The sequence below is a fragment of the Tupaia chinensis genome, unplaced genomic scaffold (genome assembly GCF_000334495.1).
Source record: "Tupaia chinensis unplaced genomic scaffold, TupChi_1.0 Scaffold144529_1, whole genome shotgun sequence".
Taxonomy (NCBI): domain Eukaryota; kingdom Metazoa; phylum Chordata; class Mammalia; order Scandentia; family Tupaiidae; genus Tupaia; species Tupaia belangeri.
In genome coordinates, this window is record NW_006204388.1 from 3,117,519 (window position 1) to 3,127,776 (window position 10,258).

Here is a 10,258-nt window from a genome sequence, read left to right on the forward strand (position 1 = left end):
AAAGTACAAAAACCAAGAAAATGGCCAACTCAATGGTAGGGACAAGTCCAGAAAGATCAGTAATAACACTGAATGTTAATTTCTAGAATTTAAATGGAAAGATCAGATCACAGTAACATTGTATATTCAACAGAAGAATATGTTCTCTCAGCCTCATGTAATTAATCTCATGTAATTAGTTACATGAGACTGAACTGGTGAAATCAAATTTTATGACTTTTGACTAAAACTACTGATTTTCTTCTATGCTTTGTTTTCCAGATTTAAGGATTTTTGTGTTCTCCTGAGCTGTTGATAGGTTCATCTTACTACTGTTTGAACAGAATACTAAACTTTTTCCTGGCTTCAAGTCTTAAGCAAATTTTTCTTAACATTTTTTTATTTGATTTATTAAGGTAAAATCGCTTTCCTGAAATTAAAAAATACATAAATTAAATAGCTATTTAATGACTGTAATAAGCTATATAACCTCAGCTAGGTACTATTTTATAGTATATTCATTATACTCACTGAGTTTTATGCCAAAAGCCAGGCATGTGTTCATAGATATGTATATATCAGTTGCACTTGCTATTGAAAGTATTTAGATTTATTAAAATCTTTTGTAAATCAGTAAAATGTGGGGATTAAAAAAAGCATGGAAAACAACTATAGATACCAGAGCCAGTGTAGGAAGAGGATGGAAATTGCCAAATATGAAAGGGATGGATTTAGGGATCAGGAAAAGCAAAATATAAGAAATAAGAAACGGGACTAGCAGTTGGTATAATGGCTATGTCGCTTGACTTCCATGTAGTCGACCGCAGTTCAAGTCCTGGACCCGGTGGCTTAAACTCACACCAGGTGTGTGTGTGTGTGTGTGTGTGCCCAAGATACCAAGAGAATGGAGGAGATGGGATTGTGGCATGGCCATCCCCCCGGGGGGGTGATTTCTCGCTTTCTGTCTTTCTGTCTCAGTCTTTCCGGTGAGCGCACGCACCCTACAGCAAAAACCTCCAAAAAAAAAATAAATAAATAAATAAATAAAAGAAGAAGAAGAAATAAGACATGGAATATTATCTGTTGATGATAAGATGTATGGTGATATCTTTGACTCAGTCAATATACGGTGTATTCTGGATGGGAAATCTCATTTGGTATGCTGTAATGATATACAGTGAATGAATGTAAAATAATATTTTTTTAAAAAGAAGGGGGTACAGAAAGGAGTAAATCAAAAGGGAAAAAAAGGCAAAACATTTAATGAATACAAAAATGGAAAATTATCTATTGATGATAATGTGTATTATAGTATCTTTGGCTGGACCAATATGCAGTATATTCATGCTGGGAAAGTTCATTTTATATCTTTTAAAGATGTACAGAAATTAAACGCAAAAATAAGAAAAATTATTTTTAAAAATTAAAATAGAAGAAATACAAGAGTAAACAGAAAAAAAATCTTATGTATTTTTCATGACAATTTATCTTGGGATACAATACAGCCTTTTAATTCATTGATTCAAATCTTCTAGTTCTAGAAACAGTTCTTAAACTATATTTTTCTTTATTTTGTTTTGTTTTGTTTAGAACTTTTTGCTATAGGGTGCATGCACTTACCAGAGAGACAGAGAGAGAGAAAGCTAGAATTCACCTCCCCCCCCCCAGGAGTAATGGCCATGCTGCAGTCCCTTTTTCTCCATTCTTCTCTTGGGATTTTGGGCACACATTCAAGCATCTTGGTCTAAGACTTGAACCACGGCCAACCACGTGGGAATCCAGCACCTTAACAACTGTGCAAACTGCTGGTCCGAAACTATATTTTTCAATCTTGTCATTTTGTTTTTACAGGCAAAATAATTATGGGTGGTTTAAATCTCCTTGTCTCTGTTCTACACCTATAACTTTATCTAAAGCTCTGTATTATATTTTATAACTGCTATAATAAATTAGGGGCTTAAAACAACATACACTTATTCTCTTACAGTTCTTTTTTATATATTTTTTAATTCCATTTGTTGTTATTATTTTTTAATTTGACCAGAGAGTGACAGAAAGAGAGAAAGGGCAAGAGAGAAAGCAAGCCATCAGGTACAGGATTTGAACCACAGTTGGCCATGTGGAAATCCAGCACCTTTAAACACCATGCTACCTGCTGGCCCTCTTTTAATTATTTTAGAATTATTTACTTAATTTTATTTACTCACTCATTTATTTTGATTTAACTAGAGAGAGACACAGAGAGAGAAAGAAAGAAAAAGTGAGAAAGCAAGTCGTTGGGTCCTGTCCTTAAACCATAGTCAGCCATGCATGAGTATCCAGTGCCTTAACCACCATGCCACCTGATGGCCCTTTCTTACAGTTCTTAATGCCATGGTGTGGGTGGGACTGTGTCCCTCTGAAACAATCCTTTTCTTTCAGTCTTTAATTTTTGTCTCATATGTGCATCTCTCACACTCCTGGGCCCAGGGCAAATTCTTCTGTTTTCAAAGTCAACAGTGTACCATCTTTAAATCTATCCTTATCCTGTCATTACAGACATACCTTAGAGACATTGCAAGTTTATTTCCAGATAACTGTGATAAAGTAAATATCACAATAAAGCAAGTAAAACGAATGTTTTATATTTTTAGTGTATATAAAAATTATGTTTACACTATGCTATTATGCAGTTGTCTATTAGGTGAATAACAGCATTATGTCTTAAAAAATAATGTATTATACATATCTTCTACCTAGGTCATCTATCTAGACCACGAACCCTTTCACCATGTCAGTAATAAGACTGTTTTGGTTCATTATTTCTGTGTTCACTGGAGTGGCACTTATAATTCATCACAAAAATCTTTTCTTTCGCATTCACAACTTGGCTGTTAGGACCAAGAGCCTTGCTTTTGGCTATCAGCTTTCCACATGCCTTTCTCACTAAGCTTAATCATTTCTACCTTTTGATTTAAAGAGAAAAACTACTCTTCCTCTCTTTTAAACACAGACTACGATAGGGTTATAAACTGACCCAATTTCAGTACTGTTGTGTCTCAGAGAGTAGGGAGGCCCAGGAAGAGGGAGAGAGACAGTAATGACCATGCTGTGGAGCCGTCAGAACACACACATTTACCAAGTTCTCCATTTATATAGGTATGATTTGTGTTGCCCCAAAACAATTACAATACTAACATCTGAGAGCCCTAATCACAAATCAACTAACAGATATAATACCAATGAAAAATTAGGAATACTTTAAGAATGGCCAAAATGTGACACAGAGACATGAAGTGAGCACACGCTGTGGGAAAAACGGCACCAGTGCTCTTGCTGGATGCAAGCATGCCACAAACCTTCAACTTGTAAGGAAACGCAGTATCTGCAAAGCACAATAAAATGAGGTATGTCTATACATCACCTCATACTCTTCTGTCTCTGCAGTCAAATTTCTCTCCACCCTCCCTTCATAGAAACACTTCTGACGACGTTCAGGAATCACCAGGATAATACAGGATATCTTCCCAGCTCAGGGGTTTTTTTTGTTTGTTTTTTTAATTTAATCAAGTCTGCTTTTTCATCATTTCATTGACTTTCACTGAAGACCATAATAAGAAACAATAAGTGAAGGGAACCAGCAGTTAGTGTAATGGCTGTGTCGCTGGACTCCCGGGTAGTCGACTGCGGTTCACGTCCCGGACCCGGTGGCTTAAAACTCACACCAGGCGCGTGTGCGTGAGTGCCCAAGATTCTAAGAGGAGAGTGGAGGAGAAGGGATTGCTGCATGACCATCCCTCCTGGGGGGTGATTTCTCGCTTTCTGTCTCTAATGTCTCTGTCTGTCTGGCGAGCGCACACGCCCTATAGCGAAAACCTCTCAAAAAAAAAAAAAAGAAAAGAAAAAAAAGAAACAATACAATAAGTGAAGAAACTCTCTTTTTTTTTTAATAAAGTCACTTTCTGTTTCATTTTCTATATTTACATGTATCTTCTATAAGTTACATATGTTCCTTACCCCATATACCTTTAGCTGTAAGTTTATCTGAAGATTCAAGGTCAGTGAGGAAAAAAAAAAAACTGATTTCCTAACGAACTACTATATAATCTATTATTACTAAATGAAAATTAGGTAATTCAGAATTTATCACAATGGGATCCATTTCCATATATTTAGTGTCACCATTATATTGGTGCCAAGTATAAAAGAAAATTTAACAGTAGATGTAAAAAAAAAAGTGATAGAAGAACTGAGTCTTCATAGGAAAGGTAATGAAAGATTCCTTCTATTAACTAATATTATTTTTTCCAGAATAATGCTATTTACAAGGGTATATAGACCTTTTATCAATTAACATTTTTGTCATAAGGAAGATATGGGATTAGCTCCAAATCTGTATATCAGACTTCTTGCTTCTCTAAGGTCAGCCCTAGTGTCCAGGATCATCTACAAAATGCTTTAGGAAAGTCTTTCCATGTAATGTCTTTCATCTTATACCCTCTTCAAGGGGTGGAACGAGGAGAGAAAAAAATACAGAAATAGTGATATAGACATGCCAAATTCTATAGAAGAACCACTGTGTCTTAGTGATCAATAATATTTCCATTTTGTAACCAGCCATTGCTCTCAGAATGCATCCAAATGTCCTTTTTTTATCATTTGAATTGAACTGAATTTACATATTTACTTTTCTAGTTTTATATTTTTAGAAAATCCATAGACATAAAAAGTATATATATTTAAGTTTTATTTCAGTTCCACTGAAGTAACACTACAAGGACAATTAACCTTACCTTATAAATGTATTTGCTCTAAAATACTGATACTAATCATTGTTCATTGTTTTCTTCCTCTTTGCCTAGCTGCTAACAAAGTCAGAATTAAGTTTTGTTATCAACTGCTATTCCATCACCAATAGTTCTCTGCACAATTTTCTTTTCTTTTTTCTTTTTTTTTTTAAAGGTTTTTGCCAATGGGTTCATCAGAGAGGAGAGAAAAAGTGAGAAGGAAGGTAAGAAATCAACCACCAGGAAGAATAGCCAGGCCACAATCCCTTCTCCATTCTCTTCCTGGAATTTTGGGCATGCACAAACTTGTGCCCAGCATGATTTTCAAGCCAGGTCTGGGACATGAACTGTGGTCAGCCATGTGGAAGTCCAACACTTTAACCACTATGCTACCAGCTGGCCCCATCTCTGTACAGTGTTCTTTGGCCTTCCTTATGTATGTCTCCACTCTTTTGTCTCTGGTAACTTGTTCTAACCTTGTACTATTTTTCTTCTTTAAATAAGCTTCCTAAAGTGGGTAAAGAGTGTAAGTGCTTGCCAGAGAAAGACAGAGAAAGGAAAAGGGAGAAAGCAACCCCAACCAGGAATGGTCATGTAACAATCCCATCTCCTCCGTTTCCCCATCCTGTAGGGACTTAGGGATTTAAACCTTGGTCAACCATGTGGGATTTGGCTCCCTAACCACTAGGGATAGGGCACACCCTAAAAATGCTAGTCGTTTTATATAACAGCACTGTCAAAACTTTCTGCAATTATGGAAGCGCTCCATATCTGCACCATGCAATATGGTCATCAATAGCCATGAGTGCCTATCAAGCATCTGAAATATAGTATGCCTAAGGAACTGAATTTTTTTATTTTTTATTTTAATTAAGTTAAATCTGAAAAGCCATTCAGAGCTACTGCTTACAATATTAGACTGCACAGCTATAATCTACTTTTATGTATCTCCTCCACAAGATGTACATGTCTTGTGGAATTTTATATATTTTACATAATGCCTCAAGCACACCAAGTCAAGTTCATAAATGTTTAAATAAAAAGTAAGACAGTACTTTCTTCTTCTGAAAAAGACTATAAAACCATTAAGCATCTTGAGTTATTTCTACACTTAATGCAAATCAATACACTACTCTGACTTCCTTCATCTATAAAGTCCAGATATAATCTGATAGCTACTATGTCTTACAAAGATATGTTAGGAGTTGATACATTATTTTATTGCTATGCTAGAGACATGGGAACAACAGTAACATTCAGATGGTAACATTATATTGTTATGACCTCTCTTTTATGGTTTGAATGATGAGTTAGTTAATGTCCATAATATTAAACAATTTAAATAAAACTTTTGGAGATTGCTAAATTAAATAGTTTAATGGCATAATGTTTAGAGTTAAGCAATTGAATAAAACTGTAGGGAGCATCTGTAATCAAGCTAGATTTAAGCAACATCTGATGCACATTTATGGAATAATAGCCTTGATGATAAGCTAATTTAAGAAAAGTAGGTCCAGCTGTATATTCATTAGACCAAAGGAAACTCCTCTCTAAAACATAAAGCAACACACAAGAGGCAATCTCGTAAAATATCCATTAGCTTAAGAGTATGTAAGATTCCAATGGCAGTCTCAGCTCCATCACTGATTAAGCAAGTTCATTTCAGTTTTTTCCTTTAGTTCTTTGCCTCAGGAAAAGAAAGGGGGTAACAACAGCCCTACATTTATCATGCATACTTCATGAATACACTGTGAGTATAATTGTACTAATAGAGGGACAGGGAAAGAAGATGTTTCACATTTCAGGCAACTCATTATTTCAATTAACGGGACAAAACGTTTAGGACCTTTTAAACCAGAAATATTTCAAAAGGACAATATATTGTTATATTAAAGATAATGTCATTTCTAAATAAACTTTTTTGCATTTAAGGACATTAATAAGTACATGTCAAATTATTTTAAAGCCCTAGCAATTTCATATGTTTTCAGAATGTAGGGTTTTTTCATTGTAATTTCTGATTTTTATAGGTTTGATATATATCTTTGAAGGGTATAGTTATCTTTTTTTGTTTTGCTTTTTTTTGTTTTTTGCTTGTTTGTTTTTACTGCCAGAGGGTACATGTACTTGCCAGAGACACAGAGAGACAAAAAGAGGAAGAGAGAGAAAGCATTCTTCCCCCATGAGGTGTGATCACATCACAATCCTTTCCCTCCATTTATCCATCATGATGGGATTTTAGGAATGGATGTACACACACCCAGGGTGTTTTTCAAACTTCCAGGTAGGATTTGAACCATGGATAACCATGTGAGATCTAGTTCCCTTAACCACTAAACCACAGGAGTATCCATACAGTTGTTTTTTCTTCAAATTCCTGGTTTAATAAGGACTTCTTTATTTTGAGGGAAAAAGGTCCCAAACATCAAGCTGTTCACAAAAAATAACCCACAGAATCAACTTTAGAAAACAAATCTTAAGACTATTACACTGTTTTCTAGAGGATGCCTTTGACATGCCAACTCTCATTCACAAAAAATACACTGTTACATTTGCGTTGAACAGCCCCACAGGCACTCTAGTGTGGGGCATAAAACGTATACTTCTCACTCAAAGCTGCTCTCAGGTGCTACTCAACTAAATGATACCACCTTTGCAGTTAGGGAAGCAACTACTGAACTCATAAATTAATGAAAAGAACTTACTCCCTGCATAACAAGAGATTATTTTCGAGACAGTTGATAAAAATCATACATCCTTTTTATTGTCAAGTCATAAAGAGGTATCAAAATTAAGAGCAAAATTACAGGGTAAGACTTAACATAACTCCTTCCCATGTTCATTCATTCATACTGCCTTGTGCCTAGTCCCACTTCACTTCTTTTTTTTTTTTTTTTCGGAGAGGTTTTTGCTATAAGGCATGTGTGCTCGCCAGAAAGACAGAGAGAGACAGAGAGACAGAAAGCAAGAAATCACCCCTGCCCCAGGGGGGGAGGGCCACACCGCAATCCCTTCTCCTCTATTCTCCTCTCGGGATCTTGGGCACACATGCACGCACACCCAGCATGAGTTTAAGCCACCGGGTCCAGGACTAGAACCGCAGTCGACTACATGGGAATTCAGTGACATAGTTATTACTCTAGTTGCTGGTTTGTAAAACCGATCTTCATTATCATCATCTCCAGTAGGTCCCCCTTATGAGCAGAGTCATCTGCATCCCCCTCAGACTCTGCCTTCACATTAGTCTCATCTTTCTTCTGGGAGCTGCTGCTCTGTTCCTCTCTTGACTTATCATTCTTCACCCCTACTGTTCGTTTGCTCTGTTCCTTTTTCATTTTTTCCAGGTTTTCCAGAAGGTAATTCACTTTTTGTTTTATCTGGATCAACTTCTTCTTAATGGTCTGAACGTCATCTCCTTTCATCTATCCAGACTTGGAAGACGATCCAGGTTGCCTACTCTTAGAATTGAAGCTTTGGCCCCTCCGTGAAGTGTTTCAAGGGCACTACAGCACGAGCAGTAGGAGGTGGCGGTGGAACACGCGCTGTCATCATAATCCCGCTGAAAGTCACAGTCCAAGTCAAAAGAGGAGCTGAGTAGAGGGGACGGAGAAGGGAGTTCCGGTACTGACCCGTACATCTCCACTGCAGATCGTTTCACACCTGCTTTTCCTCGGTTAGCTTTTGGCTCTGCAGCCAGATTAATATCTAAAACCTGACTGGCCATCACCTGCCATCCTCTCCTGCCACAGCAGCCTGGGCAATCCTCTTATTAACATACTGAAAGAAGGCAAAGCCCTTATGAACAGAGCAACCCACAATTTTGCCATACTTGGAGAAGATTGCCTCCACATCAGATTTTCCTGACCACAAGAGTGTTGAGGTTCCCAATGAATACGTGGGAATTCATGGAGCGGGGATCTGTCTTATTGGTAACATTGCTGGCCATTGTGATTGATGGTAAGATTCCTCACGAAGCCAAAAAGCAAGGTGAGGGAAAAGAGATTCGATTCTGAATCTCTCGCTCCCAGGTTCTAGGCAAAGAAACCAACTGCAGCTGGAGGTAGGCAATGCATCCACAACCTCTCAGTCTCCAGCTGTTCACAAAAATACAGTATTGTTTTTCAAGGCATGTATACAGTGTATAATAATCAAATCAAGGATATACACATATTCATCTTCATCTTCTTCCACAATGAATATTAATATACAACTGATACTAGTTTACTGTTTTTTACAATAGGTATTAGATTATTCATATTTTTCACTCTGCTGTGGCACACTAGTCCAAAGCCTCTTTCTTTTATTTCTATGCACTCTTATGCCCATTAAAAAATATTCCCAAGTGGTGGGAATGCAAATTAGTACAACCACTATGGGGAATGACATGGAGATTCCTCAGAAACCTACAAATAGAACTACCATAGAACTCAGTAATTCCACTCTTAGGTATTTACCCAAAGAACAGAAAAAACCTCAGTTGGAAAGACACTTGCACATTCATGTTTATTGCAGCATTATTTACAATCGCTAAGACATGGAAAAAACCTAGAAGTCCAAAAATAGGTGATTGGATTGAAAAAATGGAGCATATGTATTCTATGGAATACTACTCAGCCATAAAAAAAAATGAGACCCTGACATTTGATACAAAGTGGATGATTATGAAAGACTTAATGTTAAGCAGAACAAGCCAGACTATAACAGATTTTGTATGTCCCCACTCAATATATACCAATTGTCTGCACTCTACAGCAGAACTGAAAGTTCAGAAGGTATAGAAGCACAGAGGGCAATGCTAGATACTAGAGAAAGTAAGGATAGGGATAATAGAAGAGTGGGTCATGGAGGGAGGGGAACAGTGGAAGAAAAAAAAAGTACATTTAATTAAGCAAAAAATGAAAAGCTATTTTCTGATAATAATGTATATAGTAATGTCTTTATCTTGACTGATATACATGGTATTTGTGCTGGAAAAAGCAATGTTGCACACTATAAAGATAAATGTGATTACATGTAAATTAAAATAAAATATAATTAAAATGTTCCTAAGAGTGTCCCATTTCCCCTGCCCAGCAGTTTCAGAATACAGCTTTTAAAATGTTCACAAATCTATGATGAGGTATGCAGTATTCTTGATTCTATTCTATGGAAGTTCACCCGTGATTTAGCATAAAGAAGATAGACTCCATCTATCACACAAACTTGAGATTGAGCTTGAACTCTTAAAAGAGTTTGTTACTTAGTAACATTACTTAGTGTGTGTTTTCTCATCTATAAAATGGATACTATAAAAACTGACCAGTGTGGTGGGAAGACTTAAATGAAAACATACATATTAGTACCTGGCATGATATACATACTTGTCAACCTTCATTATTAACCCTGAAATCATTTACCACTTGCTCTCTCTTTCTCCCCTGACTCTGCATGTTTCACCTTTCTATATCACAATCTGCTCATATGATTCGATCACAAGGTGATGGAAAATTTACAAGACAGTCAAAAAACAAAAA

At 36.5% G+C, this 10,258-nt stretch overlaps 2 pseudogenes; both read right to left on the bottom strand.

Annotated features, from left to right (window-relative positions):
• Nucleotides 1–2,430: 2,430 nt before the first annotated feature.
• LOC102473274 (heterogeneous nuclear ribonucleoprotein C pseudogene) lies at nt 2,431–8,691 on the bottom strand (annotated as a pseudogene).
• Nucleotides 8,692–8,776: 85 nt separating this feature from the next.
• LOC114004450 (heterogeneous nuclear ribonucleoprotein C pseudogene) overlaps nt 8,777–10,258 on the bottom strand; it is a 5,176-nt pseudogene continuing 3,694 nt past the window's right edge.